The 19482-nt window shown below is 40.5% G+C and overlaps 1 long non-coding RNA gene across 2 annotated transcripts in view; it reads right to left on the bottom strand.

Moving 5' to 3' along the window:
- LOC102138910 (uncharacterized) overlaps nucleotides 1-19482 on the bottom strand; it is a 508925-nt gene that overhangs the window by 52014 nt on the left and 437429 nt on the right. For both annotated transcript variants that reach the window (XR_284535.4, XR_010581725.1), the window contains exon 2: nucleotides 9947-10201. This is a non-coding gene — a long non-coding RNA (uncharacterized lncRNA). The remainder of the gene's footprint in view (nucleotides 1-9946; nucleotides 10202-19482) is intronic.

Genomic DNA, 19482 nt, shown 5'->3' with positions numbered 1-19482 from the left:
TATAAAGAAAAAGAAGTTTAATGGACTCACAGTTCCACATGACTGGGGAGGCCTCACCATCATGGTGGAAGGTGAAAGGCACATCCTACATGGCAGCAGGCAAGACAGAAAATGAAAGCCAAGCCAAAAGGGAAACCCCTTATAAAACCATCAGATCTCATGAGACTTATTCAATACCACGAGAACAGTATAGGGGAAACCACCCTGTGATTCAATTATCTCCCGTGGGGTCTCCCCCACAACACGTGAGAATTATGGGAGCTACAATTCAAGATGAGATTTGTGTGGGGAGACAACCAAACCATATCACAGAGAGAAAGAAATGAATTATGCTGGCTCAAGCAGGCCCGGACGCCCCTTCCAGCAGGAGCTTGGAATATGTTCCCCCTTTCCTAGAGAACAGAAAGGATGACAGTTACACAGAAATCCGTGGGGAGGTAGTTTATAGTTGAAATAAGAGGCAGTAAAGCACAGAGCATAAAATTATGGGTTTTGGAGTCAAATCTAGGTTTGTCTTGACCCAGCCACTTTCTAGCTATGTAAGCTTAAAAAGTTATTCAAATTTTTTTTCTAACTCTAGATCCAGAGTTAAGCCAGGTCTTCCAAGTCAAATGGGTGTGTTAGCCAGGTATCAAGGAAGAAGAGGAGAGAGGATGGCAAGCAAGAAGGAGCAGCATGTGCTAAGATGGGGTGTCCTGTTCGTCTGGTCATACCTCTAAACAATGCTGGAAGAATGCCATGCCTGTCTATCATGATGGCATCCACTTCTATTTCAAAAGTTGACCCCAAATCCTTCTCTAGTAAACATACTGCTGTAACTTCATCTCTACTATTTGTTTAGAGGTTTCGAGTACTAAATTTTGATGCTGAGGTTAAATTATCCTTTAAAAATAGTTTCAAGATGACTTTACTTGTGCAGCCGCTGAAAGGGAATAGTTGTTTTAGTGTTTTAGTGTTGTAAGCTTTCTAATAAAACATTAAGGTCTTCTTTTAAAAGACTTTCTTCTATCAATAATCTATCTCCAGAGATCTATATCTTAATAATATTTATTTTCTATATTTGTGGAATTATTATTACTCACTGCTGAGGAAAAGAGAAGCGAGGCAAATGCCTTGGTTGGTTTGGCCAAATAATCTCATTTTCTGAAATTTGTTTAGTAGGTCTTGTAGGACCAACACATTGCCCAGTACCTAATCGGCAATGGTAATGAGAGAGGGACTATAAATTGAGGCTTCTGGGAATGGATGCAAATAAATGGTGGGCATGGACCAAAGGGAGAGCATTGCTAAGGAGGAACTTATTGAGATATATCAGGAGGCCACTGGCAGACAGAATTCAAGCATTGAATCCCTGCTCAATTGCTATGGTATTGACCCCGCTCCTGAATGTAACGGGAGCCTTTGGGTAGCTGGCACATTCCCCTAAGCCTGTGTCAGTGCCTTTAGTAAAAGTGTCACTTGATACTCCTGGGAAGGTAGGTGAGATGGGGCAATTTGATAAGTACTGACTTCATCTATTCTCCCACAGCATCAATTGAGTAAGTAAAAGTAACAACCTGAGTAGCAAAGCATTTTATTTTTCCTTAATTGCCTATATATTAGCACCAACAAGGTTACAGCATGTACAGTGTTAATAAGCATTGATATGGTTTGGCTCTGTGTCTCCACTCAAATCTCATATCAAACTGTAATCTTCAGTGTTGGAGGAAGGGTTTGGTGGAAGGTGATTGGATCATGAGGGCGGACTTCTCTCTTGCTGTTCTCATGACAGTGAGTTCTCATGAGACCTGGTTGTTTAAAAGTGTCTAGCACATCCCCCTTTGCTCTTTCTCTCCTGCTCAGCCATGTGAATATATGTCTGCTTCCCCTTCACCTTCTTCCATGATTATAAGTTTCCTGAGGCCTCCCCAGTCATGCTCCCTGTACAGCCTGTGAACTGTGAGTCAATTAAACCTATTTTCTTCATAAATTACCCAGTCTCAGGTTCCTTACAGCAATGCAAGTACCAACTAGTACAAGCATGGAAACATTATCCTTCTTTTTAATTGTGATATAGAAACACTTTTTGATGTGTAAGATATTTTAAATTATTAGGTAACCAGTCAAATTCCCAAATATTGCTGAGACAACTCTTTTTCTATCCTTTAATACATACATCCTTGTTCAATTTACTGTCAGTTTTCTACCTCAAGTTGTCCCTGCAAAAATTTCATCAAAATCAATGCACAGAGTTTCAAGTATCTGTCAAGTAACTATTGACTTGGGCTCACTTTTGAAATGATTTGTCTTTTCTGACCATGTCATGTTAATGCATAATTGTCAAAGTGTTTCTCACAAAGGCTCAGTTCTGAGCTTAGAAGCTCTGGAATCTGCCTTGCTTATGAGCTACAGCACCAGGACCTTTCAAGACAAGGTCAGGAATGTTGCATGGCCTATATTTTGAGTCAGACCCACCCAGATAGAGGTTTGAATTTGACAACAATATTTTTTCAGAGACAAAGGACTTTATTTCTCGTGGCAAAAGGAGTAGCCACAATTTCATGTTGGTTTGTATCTGCTGATTCCCCATGCCCACTCTTCCAAGTCTCGTGAAACTGACAGAGAGAGGCCTTGGGCATGTCTGAGCATGCTATGGGTTGCATTATAGGAAGGGAACACTGAAATTAAAGGATTCACTGCTTTTATAGTCAGTGGAAGCAAGCCTGTGCCTTGTCTGGGGTAAGATGCTGTGCTAGTTCATTTGTGTTGCTATAAAGGAATACCTGAGGCCACATAATTTGTTTTTTTTTTTTTTATAAAAGGCTTATGTGGCTCAGTTCTGCAGGTTGTACAAAAAGCATGGCACTAGTATCTGCTTCTGGTAAGGGCCTCAGGAAGCTTCCATTCATGGTGGAAGGTGAAGGGGATGTGCAGAGATCACATGGCTAGAAGGGATGCAAGTTTTGGGGTGCCATGCTCCTTTTAACAACCAGTTCTTGGGGGAAGTTTTATGGAAACTAGAGCAAGAAGTTACTCATTGCTATGAGGATGACACCAAGCCATTTAGGAGAGATCTGTCCCACAACCCAAATACCTCCTAATAGGCTCCGCCTAAACTATTGGGGATCAAATTTCAACATGAGGTTTGAGGTGACAAACATCCATTCTCAAGATTTATGACTGCACACACGACTCTATGAAATGGCCCAGGTAAAGAGTGGCCAGACCCTTGCATTGTTGACATGCCCAGTAAAAAAATGTAGGGAGACTCAGGGACATGGTAGATTGCTTCTGCCAGCATCAGAGTCCTTCCTCTGGCAACACTGAGGTCTTGATGCCTTCTTGTCTTCTTTAACTCCAATTTCATTCCTTCACTTCCTATTGAAACCATTGTCACACAGATTTCTTCTAGCTGTTTGTTTTTTGTTTTGTTTTGTTTTGTTTTTTAAATTTCAATAGTTTTGGGGGGAACCAGTAGTGTTTACTTACATGGATAAGATATTTAGTGGTGATTTCTGACATTCTGATGCACCCATAACCCAAGCAGTGTACCCTGTACCCAACGTGTAGTCTTTTATCTTGCACCCCCTCCCATTCTTCCTCCTGAGTCCCCAAAGTCCATTGTATCAGTCGTATGCCTTTGTACCCTCATAGCTTAGCTCCCACTTACAAGTGAGAACATACAATGTTTGGTTTTCCATTCCTGAGTTATTTCACTTAAAATAATTGTCTCCGGCCGGGCGCGGTGGCTCAAGCCTGTAATCCCAGCACTTTGGGAGGCTGAGATGGGCGGATCACAAGGTCAGGAGATCGAGACCATCCTGGCTAATACGGTGAAACCCCGTCTCTACTAAAAATACAAAAAAAAAAAAAAAACTAGCCGGGCGAGGTGGCGGGCGCCTGTGGTCCCAGCTACTCGGGAGGCTGAGGCAGGAGAATGGCGGGAACCCGGGAGGCGGAGCTTGCAGTGAGCTGAGGTCCGGCCACTGCACTCCAGCCCGGGCGACAGAGCGAGACTCCGTCTTAAAAAAAAAAAAAAATAATAATAATAATAATAATAATTGTCTCCAACTCAGTTCAGGTTGTGGTGAATACCATTATCTCATTTCTTTTTATGACTGAAGGAGTATTCCATAGTATATACACACCACATTTTCTTTATCCACTCATTGGATGATGGGCATTTAGCCTGGTTTTATATTTTTTGCAATTGCAAATTGTGCTGCTATAAATGTGTGTACAAGTGTCTTTTTCATACAATGATTTACTTTCCTCTGGGTAGGTGTCAAGTAATGGGAGTGCTGGATCAAATGGTAGTTGTACTTTTAGTTCTTTAAGGACTCTCCATACTGTTTTTCATAGTAATTGTACTAGTTTACATTCCCACCAGCAATGTAAAAGTGTTCCCTTATCACCACATCCACACCAACATCAATTTTTTTTTCATTTTTAAATTATGGCCATTCTTGCAGGAGTAAGGTAGTATTTATTGCACTATGGGTTTGATTTGCATTTCTGTCATAATTAGTGATGTTTAGCATTTTTTCATATGTTTATTAGCCATTTGTATATCTTGAGAATGTATATTCAAGTCCTTAGCCCACTTTTTGATGGGATTATTTGTTTTTTCCTTGCTGATTCGAGTTTCTTATAGATTCTGGATATTAGTCCTTCGTTAGATGCATAGTTTGCAAAGATTTTTCTCCCACTCTGTGGGTTGTCTGTTTACTCTGCTATTTCTTTTGCTGTGCAAAAGCATTTTAATTTAATCAAGTCTTATCTATTTTTCATTGTTTTTGTTGCATTTGCTTTTGGGTTCTTGGTCCTGAAGTCTTTGCCTAAGTCAATGTCTAGAAGAATTTTTCTGATGTTATCTTGTACAATTTTTATGGTGTTAGGTCTTAGATTTAAGTCTTTGATCCATCACGAGTTGATTTTTGTATAAGGTGAGGGATAAGGATCCAGTTTCATCTTTCTACACATGGTTTGCAAATTATCCCAGTACCATTTGTTAAACAGGGAGTCCTTTCCCCACTCTATGTTTTTGTTTGCTTCGCTGATGATCAGTTGGCTGTATTTGGCTTTACTTCTGGGTTCTCTATTCTGTTCCATTGGTCCACACGTCTGTTTATATACCAGTACCATGTTGCTTTGGTGACTATAGTGTTATAGTATAGTTTGAAGTTGGGTAATGTGATGCCTCCAGATTTGTTCTTTTTGCTTAGTCTTGCTTTGACTATGTGGCTCTTTTTTGGTTCCATATGAATTTTAGGATAGTTTTTTTCTAGTTCTCTGAAGAATGATAATGGTATTTTGATAGGAATTGCACTGAATGTTACAGATTGCTTTTGGCAGTATAGTCATGTTTTATAATATTGAGTATACCCATCCATGAGCATAGGATGTTTCCATTTGTTTGTGTTGTCTGTTTTTTTCCAGCAATGTTTTGCAGTTTTCCTTGTAGAGATCTTTCACCTCCTTGGTTAGGTATATTTCTAAGTGTTGTGTTGTGTTGTATTTATTTATTTCCATATCTGCTGTAAAAGGGGTTGAGTTCTTGATTTGATTCTCAACTTGGTCACTGTTGGTATACTTCAGTGCTACTGATTTGTGTACATTGATTTTGTGTCCTGAAACTTTGCTGAATTCATTTATCAGAGCTAAGAGCTTTTTAGATGAGTCTTTAGGTTTTTCTAGGTACACAATCATATCATCAGTGAACAGTAACAGTTTTACTTTGTCTTTACTGGTTTGGATGCCCTTTATTTTATTCTCTTGTCTGATTGTTTTGGCTAGGACTTCCAGTACTACGCTGAATAGAAGTGGTGAAAGTGGGAATCTTTGTCTTGTTACAGTTCTCAGGAGGAACGCTTTCAACTTTCTGCCATTCAGTATAATGTTGGCTGTGGGTTTGTCATAGATGGTTTTTATTATCTTAAGGTATGTCTCTTCTATGCCAATTTTTTAATCATAAAGGGATGCTGGATTTTGTCAAATGCTTTTCCTGTATCTATTGAGATGATCATGTGATTTTTGTTTTTAATTAAGTTTATGTGGTGTATCACATTTGTTGACTTGCGTATGTTAAACCATCCTTGCATCCCTGATATGAAACCCACTTGATCATGGTGGATTATCTTTTCGATATGCTGTTGGATTCAGTAAGCTAGTATTTTGTTGAGAATTTTTGCATCTATGTTCATACTGGTTTGCAGTTTTCTTTTTTTGTTATGTCCTTTCATGGTTTTGGTATTAGGATGATACTGGCTTCATAGAATTTTTTAGGGAGGATCCCTTCTTTATCTTTTGGAATAGTTTCAGTAGGATTGATACCAATTCTTCCTTGAATGTCTGATAGAATTCAGCTGTGAATCCATCTGGTCCTAAACTTTGTTTTGTTGGCAATTTTTTTTATTAGTGTTTCAATGTTGCTGCTTGTTATTAGTCTGCTCGGAGTTTCAATTTCCTTCTGGTTTAATCTAGGAGTGTTGTATATTTCCAGGAATTTATTCATCTCCTCTAGGTTTTCTAGTTTGTGTGCATAAAGGTGTTCATAGTAGCCTTGAATGATCTTTTGTGTTTCTGTAGTGTCAGTTGTAGTATCTCCCATGTCATTTCTAATTGAGCTTATTCAGATGTTCTTTTTCTTGGTTAATCTCACTAATGAGCTATCAATTTTGTTTATCTTTTCAAAGAATCAGCTTTTTATTTTATCTTTTGTATTGTTTGTTTTAATTTCTTTTTTTTTTTTTTTTTGAGACAGAGTCTCGCTCTGTCGCCCGGGTTGGAGTGCAGTGGCCGGACCTCAGCTCACTGCAAGCTCTGCCTCCCAGGTTCCCGCCATTCTCCTGCCTCAGCCTCCCGAGTAGCTGGGACCACAGGCACCCGCCACCTCGCCCGGCTAGTTTTTTGTATTTTTTTTTTAGTAGAGACGGGGTTTCACCGTATTAGCCAGGATGGTCTCGATCTCCTGACCTCGTGATCCGCCCATCTCGGCCTCCCAAAGTGCTGGGATTACAGGCTTGAGCCACCGCGCCCGGCCATTGTTAGGTGCATATATATTTAGGATTGTGCTATTTTGCTGTTGGACTAATTCTTTTATCATTATATAATGTCCCTCTTTGTCTTTTTTAACTATAGTTGCTTTAAAGTCTGTTTTGTCTGATTTAAAAATTGCTACTTCTGCTTGCTTTCGGTTTCCATTTGCATGGAATATCTTTTTCCACCCCTTTACCTTAAGTTTATGTGAGTACTTATGTGTTAGGTGAGTCTCCTGAAGAAATCAGATACTTGGTTGGTGGATTTTTATCCATTCTGCCATTCAGTATATTGTAAGTGGAACATTTAGGCCATTTACATTATACATTAGTATTGAGATATGAGGTACTGTTCTATTCATTTAGTTGCCTAAAGACCTTGTGGGTTTGGGTTTTTTTTTTTTTCATTATGTTATTGTTTATAGGCCCTGTGAGATTCATGCTTTAAGGAGGTTCTATTTTTGTGTATATTTTGAGGGACAGTTTCAAGATTTAGAGCTCCTTTTAGCAGTTCTTGTAGTGCTGGCTTGGTAGTGGTGAGTTCTCTCAGCATTTGTTTGTCTGAAAAAGACTTTATCTCTCCTTCACTTATGAAGCTTAGTTTCGCTGGATACAAAATTCTTAGCTAATAATTATTTTGTTTAAGGAGGTCAAAGATAGGACCCCAATCCCTTCTGGCTTGTAGGGTTTCTGCTGAGAAATCTGCTGTTAATCTGATAGGTTTTCCTTTATAGGTTACTTGATGCTTTCACTTCATAGCTCTTAAGATTCTTTACTTTGTCTTGATTTAGATAATCTTAATTACTATGTGCCTAGGTGATGATATTTTGTGATGAATTTCCCAGGTGTTCTTTGAGCTTCTTGTATTTGGATGTCTAGATCTCTAGCAAGGCCAGGCAAACTTTTCTCGATTATTCCCTCAAAGAATTTTTCCAAACTTTTAGATTTCTCTTCTTCATTGGGAACACCAATTATTCTTATGTTTGTGGTTTAGCATAATCCCAAACTTCTTGGAGGATTTGTTTATTTTTTTAATTATTTTTTTCTTTGTCTTTGTTGGATTGGGTTAATTTGAAAGCCTTGTCTTTAAGCTCTGAAGTTCTTTCTTCTACTTGAGTCTATTGTCGAAATTTTCTTGCATATTTTGCATTTCTTTAAGTGTGTTTTTCATTTTCAGAAGTTGTAATTGTCTTTTCATTATAATATCTCTTTCTCTGGAGACATTTTTATGCATATCCTGTATTTATTTAAATTTCTTTAAGTTGTTTTTCACCTTTCTCTGGCACCTCCCTGAGTAGCTTAATAATCAACCTTCTGAATTCTTTACCTAGCAATTCAGAGATTTCTTCTTGGTTTGGAGCCATTCCTGGAGAGCTAGTGTTATCTTTTAGGGGTGTTAAAGAAACTTGTTTAGTCATATTGCCAGAATTCTTTTCTGGTCCCTCCTCATTTGGGTAGACTGTTTCAGTAGAAAGATCTAGAACTCAAGGGCTGCTGTTCAGATTCTTTTGTCCCACAGGGTGATCCTTGATGTGGTGTTCTCCTGCTTCCCACAGGGATGGGGCTTCCTGAGAGCCAGACTGCAGTGATTGTTACTGCTCTTCTGGGTCTAGCCCCTCAATGAGGCTAGTAGGCTGTGGGCTCGTTCTGAGGAATGTCTGCAAAGAGTCCTGCAAAGAGACCTGTTTGTCTTCAGGTCTTCCAGCCATGGATACCAGCACCTGCTCCAGTGGAGGTAGCAGGGGCATAAAGTGGACTCTGTGGGAGTCCTTGGCTGTAGTTTTGTTTAGTGTCCTGTTTTTCTCAAATGCTGGTTATGCTAGCAGTGATGCTGTCACAAGGACAGACTCAGGACCTCTGGTTAGCCAGGGTGGTGCAGGTGATGGAATTAGCTGTGGTTTTCTCTTCTTTGGATCAGGGTTGTCTGGTATGAGCTGCTGTAATGGCTTAAGTTGGTTGGCCTCCAGCCGGGAGGTGGCACTTTCAAGACAGCACTAGCTGCAGTGGTAGAAGGGGCATATACACTTGCCCTATATTGTCCAGGATAAGTACTCGGGTTTCTCAGGTGATGGGTGGGGCCACAGAACTCTCAAGAGCTTATGTCTTTTGTCTTTGGCTACCAGGGCAGGCAGAGAAAAATGATTAGGTGGGGGCAGAATTAGGTGGGTCAGAGCTCAGACTATCCTTGGGCGAGGCTTGCTGTGGCTACTGTGGGGAATGGGGGGTGGTTCACAGGACAATGCAATTATGTTCTCAGGGTGATTTTGGCTGCCTCTGCTGCACCATGCAGGTCACCAGGGAACTAGGGGAAAGCTGGCAGTGATAGGCCTCACCCAGCTCTCATGCAACAAGGCCAGTCTCACTCCCTCCATGCCTCACTAACAGCACCAAGTTTACATCCAGGCAGCTGGGGAGCAGGGCTGAGATCTTGCCCCAGGCTACAAGTCTTCCTGTTGAGAAAGCAAGCATGGTTCTAAGGCCTCACCCCTTACCCCTACCCCTCCACCCACACTCTTGGCTGCAGTTTCTGTACTCATATCTGCACTTCCCATTTGTGCCCCTATTTCCCCTCTCCCCACTGCTAGATTCTGCTCAGAAAAATTTGTGCTCAGTCAAAATTATTACAAAATTCCACTGGAAGCTTTCTTCACCCCGTGTCCCCTCCTGAATTCCACTAGCTGCCTTCCTCCAAGGACCCCTGTGAGATAAAGCCAGGAATGGCTTTTCTGGGCTGAAGCTGGAGACTGGGAGTGCCTATAGGGCTCTTCCCACTGCTTCTTCTATGTTTATATTTCACCCAGCTCCTTAAATCCTTTTCAACTCTAGGTATGATTAAATCCTTCTCCCATGACCTGGATTTGCAGGTTCCCCGGTGGCAATGTGTGTTCAGAGGCAGACGTTTCCCCTCCTCTCACACTTTGGGAACTCACAGTTTTTTAGCTGTCTCATGGAGTTTGGAGTGGCAAGTCACTTTTTTCAAAGGGTCTCTGAATTCTTTTGGTTCTTCTGGTATTTTCCTGAGGGAGTTCTTGGAGCAAAAATTCACAACGTGAGTCTCCACATGCTGTTTGGTTTATCCAAGTGGGAGCTGCACTTTAGTCCTGTCTCCTATCGGACAATTTCCCCTAAATATTCCAAAGTACTCCCATTTGCCAAGAAGTTTTATAGTCATTTTCATGAGATACCTGCAAAGAAAAAAGAAGCCAAAAATTAATTTTACTCATAGATATATTTTTAGGTTAATAAAATTTGTTTATACCTTTTATCCTCCTCATCACGAACTGTTAGGATACAGAAATTGTGCTTAGAGATACACAGAACTTGTATTCATAATACTATTTACATTTTTATTGTAAAAGGAGTAACAATAAGGATATTTTAAAGGAGAAAAATTATCTCTAATCCCAACACGACATCAAAACAATTTATTTTTACTATATCCCTCATCCTATCTTAGTTTATATAATTGCAATCATAGAACACATAAATTTTTATAATCTGCTATTTCACTTAATTCCCAGTTGTAAACATTTTCCATGTTGATGTATAATTTTTATTTTTTATTGCATTTTTGGTACAAATCGACAATTTTTCTGGCAGAGTTCATCAAATACTGCAACATAGTCAGTCCTCTAGTAATTTAAATACGCATTTGTTTTCAATTTTGTGTTATTTCAAGGAAGTTGCTGTAGATATCATGTAAACATTTTTTTTTTCTTAAAATGAATGCCCAGTACCAAGATTTGTTACATAAAGGTAAGAACATTTCGTGGCCTTTGGCCCAAACCATTCATTGGCAGCTCTGGATGAGCCCTTACTGTAAGCTTTGCCAGTTCTCCTCTCCTCAATCTGAGGCATAACTTCTTTGGGATCCTAAAGTCCTCTTGACTCTCCTGCTCCCTATCCGCTCCCAGGCCCAGCCCAGGCAAATGAAGAATGCTGACCAGCAAATCCCAGTCAACTTCACACTTCATTATTTTATCTCTGCCCTTCTTCCTTTCAAAAGAAATGCCATTTCTTGTTATGAATGTGGTGTGTATGAGCCTCAGTTGTTTGGGGTACACTTTTAAAAATTCATAACCATGGCTACCTAGCAAGTTATCTAAACTATGGGTGTGACTGATGTACCTGCTGGGCTAATACTACTCCACCCATATTGAATAGGGCTTGGTGGGGAACAAAGAAGAGAAATACAGGAAAGTTCTTTCTAAATAGCAATGGTACCTGCAGAAAATGGAATTACTATGCTATGCCTTTAAATCTGCCTTTATGTACGTGGTATCTTGAGAAATATATATTTAGCCTTTGTCCCAAGTTCATAGCACAGAGCACCTAAAACCCTAGAAATTTCCTGAATAAGATTAATAGGGGCTTCTTTTGTTTTATTATTCATAAAAAAGCCCTTTACACCATACTGAAGTTTATGCTAATGAGGTAACTCTTGGTGGGCCCCAAGATAGCATCAGGATGGGGACTGGACACTGGGAAGACCATGCCATGACTAGAGGACTGGAACTGCAGCCCCACTCATTGGCCTCCTGGAAGAGGAGAGAGGACTGGAGAATGAGTGCAATCACCAGCTGCCAATGATGTAATCAATCATGTCTACATTAAAAAAAAAAACCTCTAAGTAACAGGGTTGAGGGAGATTCCAGTGCTGGGAGGGTGGAACACCCAGAGAGGTCATGGAGGCTCCAACTTCCTGAGTTGTGTTGAAGAAAAGAGTCAAACTCTATAAAACATTTCAAGAGATTTATTCTGAGCCAAATATGAGTGACTGATGGCCTGTGACACAGCTCTCAGGTGATTCTGAGAACATATGCCCAAAGCAGTCAGGGCATAGTCATAGCTTTATATATTTTAGGGAGATATGAGACATCAAGACATCAATCAATACATGGAAGACACATTGGTTCAGTCCAGAAAGGTGGGACAACTCAAAGGCAGGGAGCCTTCCCGGTTATAGATAGCTTGAAATTTTTTCTGCTTGGAAATTGGTTAAAACAGTTATTTTCAACAGAAAGGAATGTCTGAGTTACTGTAAGTGGTTGTGGAGACCAAAGTCTTATCATGCAGATGAAGCCTCCAGGTAGCAGGCTTCAGAGAGAATAGTCTGTAAATGTTTCTTATCAGACTTAAGGTCTCTGTTGATGTCAAATGTTGGTTGGCTTTTCCTGAACTCCAAAAGGGAGGGAGGGATAATGAAGCGTGCCTGACACCTCTTCCCATCATGGCCTGAACCAGTTTTTCAGGTTAACTTTGGAGTGCCCTGGCCGATAGGAGGGGTTCATTTAGATGGCTGGGGAGCCTTGGAATTTTATTTTTGTTTTACAGTTGTTTTACCTAAGTTTTATCCTTTATAATAAATACTAACAGCAAATAAAGTGCTTTCCTGTGTTCTATTATTTGTCAAAGTAAATTGTTGAACCTGAGGGGGATCTTAAAAATGCTAAAATATGCAGTCCACTAGGCAGAGGTGGGAGTGTCCTGGAAACCCCATTTCCATCTGGCATCTGAAAGGGGAGAGTCTTGTGGGACCAAGCCCTTTGATTTGTGGGATCTGACACTAACTTCAGGTAGAGTAGTGTTGAAAAAGATGCCACGTGTTTGGTCCTAAGGGAAAGAATCTCTCAACATGTTATTCCATTTTTTAAATTCTTTGCAATCCTAGGCAATTTTCCCCAGGCTGGTATTTGTTGAAAGTAGTTTTCCATTACAACTTTGATAAAAAAGAAATTCCATAATCATTCCAAAAAAATTGGCTCAGTAATGTAGAACAGTTCTTCTCAAACTTACATGTGCATGTGACTCATTTGGAGGATCTTGTTACAATGCAGATTCTGCAAAGCACTTACAACTCAAAGTGTGACCCATGATCAGCAGCATCAGCATCATGTGGGAGAATCTCAGAATCTATCCTAGACCTACTCAACCAGAGTCTTCCTCTTAACAAGATCCCAAGATGATTCACATGCACAGCAAAGTTTGGGAAAACCCGGTCTCAGCCTCAGTTTTCTTGTCCCTAAATGCTTTCTACCTGGAACACAGTACATATGCAATGAGTGGAAGCTACTATAGAAATTGCTTCACGTTCAGTGTTCAGATTAAGATGAGCATTGCTTATAAGTGAACACAAAGTAACTGCTCATGGGTTTGAGATTTTGTGAGCAGGTACAGGCATGGACTGTAAACTTGGTGCTCTGTGTAGGCTCTGCATATTCAGCACAGGAGGACTCAAACTGCAAAGGTAGTTGCTTGGCTCTGGGGAAGAAGGGATATCCAGGAAGTTCTATTAAGCTGAACATAAAAAATGTCCTTCTCAGGGGCACCCTACGAACCCTATTAGGTGAAATGAGGCTGCAGCCATAATGCCTGAGACATCAACTTATAATCTCAGTCTCCAGGAAGGTAGAGCTGGGCAGAGGCTGGCTTGAGCCTCCTGTTTGTCCCTCCAGACCAGGCCCTACACCCAGGAGCTGGCCAGTGTCAAACATATGCTCACCACTCAACCTCTCTCAGCTGCAGCTCAGGACTTCCAGAAGCAACTGTCTCATCATGATCCCCTCTTTATTTTCATTACAATAATCTTTTTGGCCAAATACTTCTTCAGAGTTAAATCTAAAAAGTAAATGGGACCGTTGACTGTAATCTAAGGCTTTAGGACTGTAGCCTTAGTCTAACCACTTATGCATGCAACTGGGTCATGTGACCATAGGCTCAGCCTCACAAAATAACTGGAGACCCATCCAGATTTGAGGCAAGGGGGATTTACGCAGGTCCTGCTCAAAAATAGGAAACATCAAATATCCTTTGTCCTTTCCAAGCTCTGATTTTGCTATGATCTGAATGTTTGTGTCTATACAAAATTCATATGTTGAAATCCTAACATCCAAGGGGATGATATTAAGAAGTGGAGCCTTTTGGGAGACAACTAATACTTCTGAATTGGATTAGTGCCCTTATAAAATAGGTCCAAGGGAGCTCATTAGCCCTTTCCACCATGTGAGGCCACAGTGAGAAGACACCACCAATGAACCAAAAAGTGGGCCCACACTAGACACAGAACTGCCAGTGCCCTGATCTTGGACTTCCCAGGCTCCAGAACCATAAGACACAAATTCCTGTTCTTTACAAACCACCCAGTCTACTCAGCTATCTCTGCCTGAACAGACTAAGAGATTTCTGAACATATTGTGATGCTGGAGTTAATCAAACATGGTTGTAAATGCTTGCTCTGCCTATTTCTAACTGTGTATCCTGTGGAAAGTTCCTTCACCATTTTATAACTTGTGTGTCTCACCTAATAAAGCAAGGACAACAATAGTTATTCCAAAAGACTATTGGAAGAGTTAAAGAGAAAGCATAATTATAGTAGTAGCTAACATTTATTCAGGGTATAAAATGAGCCGAGTTCTGTACACAGCTCTTTACACTGATTCACTCATTCACTTGGTGCATATTCATTGAATACCTACCATGTATTGGGCATGGTTTTCTGGGGTCTAGAAGAATAACAACAATAGTTAATATTATTGAGTGTTTACTATGTGACAGGCACATTCTAAAGAAGTTGTTTCTGAACAGTTCACATTTCTAACAGGTTAAATTTTCACAATTGCTCGTGTGAATTATTTTGTTTAATCATTGCAATTATCTAATGAAGTAATATGTTCCCCATTTTTACAAATGAGGAAACTGAGGTATAAATGTAAGTAATTTGTGCAAAGTCACCCTGCTAGTCCATGGAGTCCCCAGAGATCAGACTGTAAAATATTGAGCTATACTGTGTGATATTTGAGGTTAAACTCTAAGAAATGCCAATTTCCCACCACTTTTGATCTATACAAACAATTTTATGTTTTTCCTAATATTTTAAGGAGAATTTGTAGAGACTGAGACATAAGCAACCTGCAGTGAAACATCTTTTGCCTTCTGTTTTGTTTTTCTGTTTTGTTTTGCTTTGCTTTTATCTTTGGACTGCCTTTCTGTCATATTCCCCAGACCCAATCTTGACTTCATGCCCCAAACCCTGTATCAAGCCTCTGCCTTCCTTTATGTCCTAGAGTTGTGTCCTGAGATAGGCTTCTACCTTTCTCCAGCCCATCAGACCTCTTGACTCAGCCCCCAGGGATTAGAGTCCCTGCACCTTGCATTAATACTAAAACCATAGTAATACTAACATGAAAAACTAATAAACACTGAGGGCTTACTCTGTAGTTGGCCCTGTTCCAAGAATTTCACATGTATCTATACATTTAATCCTCTCAACAATTATGTCAGGTAACTACTATTGCTTTCCTCTCTTTACAGATAGAGAAAATGAGGTATTCAGAAGTTAGATGATTTGGCCAAATTTACTGCCTTCAGAGAGATTTCTTTGTCCAGCTCTCTTTCCAGACATCACCTGCTTCCAGATTCCCATCCACCAATGTGGACTTCTGTGTCTCTAGGCACTAGCTGTTCCCATGCCCCCTTCCCATTGTTGCCTTATCCATTCCATATATCACTCTGCTGGCCAGCATGAGCATACTTGAGAACCATCTCCAGCTCCTGCCTCACCCACTTGGCCAGTCTAGGGCACAGTCCAGACCCATCGCCATCAAACTGGGCCTCAAGCAGTTACCCACACCTGCCCAGCCTTGTCCTAAGCCAACTCCTCAGGACTTGGAGTTTTTATAGCTTTCACAGATGAAAGCTAACAAGTGAAATGTTCAAAAGGCTTCAGGAAATGAAAGAGGTAAACAAACTATTAAAAAGACAACTCAACTGTGCAGGTGCACCCTAAATAATTTAGAGTACAATCACTTCCTAGGGAAAATTAAAGCATTTTTAATCTTCTCATTCATCCTTCCATTCCAAAAAAAAATGTACTGAGGATCTACTCCATACCAGGCCCCAAACTAAGTAATGACTGTCCTTTAGGAATTCCCAGCCTGGAGTGAGGAGGTAGACTAGTGAATAAAGCACTCCAACCTCGTGTGTTAGGTGCTGTAATAGAAAGGGACATTAAGTACCTGGAGGCCCAAGAGAAGAAGTAAATGACTTCATGGAACACCAAAGGGGATTTCTCCAGGGGCTGGGCCTTGAAGATGAAAAGGCACCCACCAAGTAGGTAAGAGAGAAGAGCATTGTAGGCATTGGAGGGGAGGAACAGTCCAGGGAGAGGGAACAGTATGAGCAAGGGTGGGGAGGTGTGTGGGAGCCAGAGTGATCTAAGTAATATGGTGAGGTCAGAACCTAGAACTAGCCAAGGGAGAGCTGGAAAAGCCAGCAGGAGCTCGGGTGCAGCAGACTTTGTGCCACTGGCTGAGGAACTTAAGGATAATGGAGAGAGGCTCTTTTTAAACAAGGTAGTGATATTGCCAGGTCTGCATTTGGGAAGGTAAATAGAAGGGAAGACATTGAGAGTCATTGGTATAGTCCGTTTAGCAGGTGATGACATGACAATAGCCTGAATGGTGGCTCTGGGTGTGGGACAGGGGAGGGGACAGACAGGGAGGAGAACTCTAGAGATAGAATCCACAGGTTTCAGTATCCACAGGGCAGAGCATGAGTAACAAGAAGAAATTTAGGAAGACTGTCTTTTTATGTCTTTATTAAATACTTCTCTATCTAAATAGGATTAATTTGATAAATTAATTATAATCACTGGAATAAAAGTCTATCAGATTAGCCACTGAACAGCCCTTTTATCCAGTTGTAGAAGTGAGGAGACCCCTATCTGTCTGAGAAGGGCAGGTCATCATTTTCTCATAAAATCTCAGACTTAAGGGTTGAAAAAAACTTCAAAAGGCTATTTCTTCCTAATCTCTATATTAGTTATCTATTGATGCATAATCAATTACTCCAAGTTAAAACAATAAATATTTATTATTATACTTCACAGTTTCTGTGGGTTGGGTGTTCAGGAGTGGCTTAGCTGGGTGTTTCTGGCTCAGAAAGTTGTAGTCCGGACGTCATCCATGCTGCAGTCCTAGGAAGCTTGACTGGAACTGGAGGGTCCACCTGGCAGATGGCTCACTCACACATCTATTGGCTGGATTCCTCAGTTCCTTGCCACATGTCCTCAACACATGCAGGCTGACATCCAGAGCAGGTGTTTCTAGCCTTGAAATTTACACACCATCATATCCAGAATATCCTATTGGTTTACACAGGTCAGACCTATTCAGTGTAGGAGGAGACTAAACAGGGCTTACATAACAGCAGCTGCAGCTAATAGGAAACACGGTGGAGGCTTGCCAGCACACTCCCTGACATCAGAGACGTAAGTCACTATCATGAAGCCCATTTTGCAGATGAAATAGCAGAGATTAAATGCAAAGACGATATGGAGTGGCGGAAAGAGTACTTGAACAGCAGTCAGATGGCCAAACCTCAACTCTGCGGCTATCAATTGGACCCTGAAGAAGTCACTTCATTTCTCAGGCCTCATGTTCCTCAATTATAAAATCAGGCTAACAGGCTCACTTTGCAGAATACCAGAGGAAGAGGTTGAGAAGTTATCCCGTTGGCAGCCAGTGAAACGTAAAGGTTTTCAAACTTAGGAACACAGGAAAACCTCATGTATTTTGAGGACTACTCTGGAAATAGTGTGGAGAATTAAGTTGAGGGACTGAGACAAGTAAGCAGACCAATGCCACATAATATGCAGGAAGGAAGCCCAACAGCCCATTCTCAGTTGCTGGTGACAAGAGTAAAAGCAGGGCCTCACCCCAGAATCAGAAGGGCTCGGGAATGCACCCATCATGTCACAGCCCTATTTCTATTTGTGTAGTATTTGCAAGGAAAGATCTACTTAGTGTCAGAAAGATTGTAAATATCTATTCTCCCTCTGCCTTTTTCTGAAATGACAACTTGAGTCCTGGAAAACTTCCTGGGTTTATGGAACCATTAATCTCTGCCTTAAGACCCAGGATATGCTGAAGGCTACAAAATCAACAGAAAGAAAATAGGAAAGAGAATGTCTTCATTGGATGGTCTGCATTGGATTTCAAGTATTTTATCACAGTCTTAGCTCAAACTTTTACTCTAGTCATTAAAATATTAAAAATAACACAATTCTAAATGGTCAAATAGAATATGCCTATCATTCCAGCAGAAAGAAAAGAAACATAAAAGACTAGAGTCTATTGTCTGTTGAAAATATATGCCAATTTTTCACCTAAATTCAGAAAGAGTTGCAATATTTGCTATGGACAAAGTGCCAAAAATGAGTGGATAGGGTCCATATTTTAAAGACATAATGGAGACAAACATGAGTTCAGAACTAAAGCCTTTGCTATGAGTACAACTAATATTATAGGCTTATTTTTTTTCTTATTTGTGGTGTACATAAGCTACCTTAATAGCTTTTCTTTGAATAACAGGAATGTCGTCTACTAAATGCAACTCTGAAAGATTAGAGAAGAGACATAGAAAAAGAATTTTAAGAGCTGTGATTCCCTGCCCTCCTACTTAAATAAACTCTGCCTATTCTATTAATTATTGTATTATTCCATAAGCTGCAGAGCTAAGAAACTCCCACTCTTTCCATAGACTCACTCATGCATGGAGCATTTGTGATTGATGCACCAATGAGGTTAAAATGTGCAAATGGAGATGAAACATCCCAAGATTAAACAACTCCAGGGTAGGAGACTGGCACTTTTCCAGCATCTTAAACTTGGCCAAACTCTTCAGGGATAAGTATTCAAGGAAAGATGCTTGGTCTCAGCCAGATACTGGAATAACCCCTCCCCTTCCTAAGCCTCTAAATATGTCCCAACAAACTTCCTCTTTTATGATCTATACTCATTTACTCAACAAATATTGAATTGGGGCCTGGAGAACCCACTCTAAACATGGCTTGGGAGAAGAAACACTAAGAATATAAAGTTAGTTAAGAAAAGGCCCAAGATCAGAGGAACTTAACAGTTTGGGGCAGTGTTTCGTAAGCCAGATGCACAATAAGTTTACCTACAGCTTTGAAAAAGTACTGATAGGCCCCCCTGCTAATGGATTAAATTATCATCACTGGGGTGAAGCCCAAAGTAGAGCCAAACTTGAGAATCACTCAAGAAGAGACAGACGAACAAATGACTGTCCTATATTGTTATTGAGGGAATTCAAGATCTACTGTAGCCCAGAGGAAGGACTCCATCCAGAGGGAGCTAGAGGTTGGTTGTAAGTCACCTGACCCATGCATTTTCCTTGAAGAGTAAAGGAGACAGCAGAGGAAGGCAATTTAAGGAAGGAGGGTTAAGGGAGCAGTGTGTGCAAAATGAAAGATATGGTGACATTCCTGGAATTGCAAGATGTGTAGTATACCTGGAGCAAAAGGGTCTCTTACCACTCTTATAAGTGGTAAGAGATGAAGCTTAGAAATAGACAGCAATCCAATTTAATTCATCCTAGGCTCCTGACCTTGTCAAATATATTCAAACAAGGAGTCTGTACTTTATACTGAAGGCTATGGGGATGAAGA

The sequence above is a fragment of the Macaca fascicularis genome, chromosome 15 (genome assembly GCF_037993035.2).
Source record: "Macaca fascicularis isolate 582-1 chromosome 15, T2T-MFA8v1.1".
Lineage (NCBI taxonomy): Eukaryota > Metazoa > Chordata > Mammalia > Primates > Cercopithecidae > Macaca > Macaca fascicularis.
Note: the sequence above shows the minus strand (reverse complement) of the source record. Positions and strands in the feature narration are given on the sequence as shown.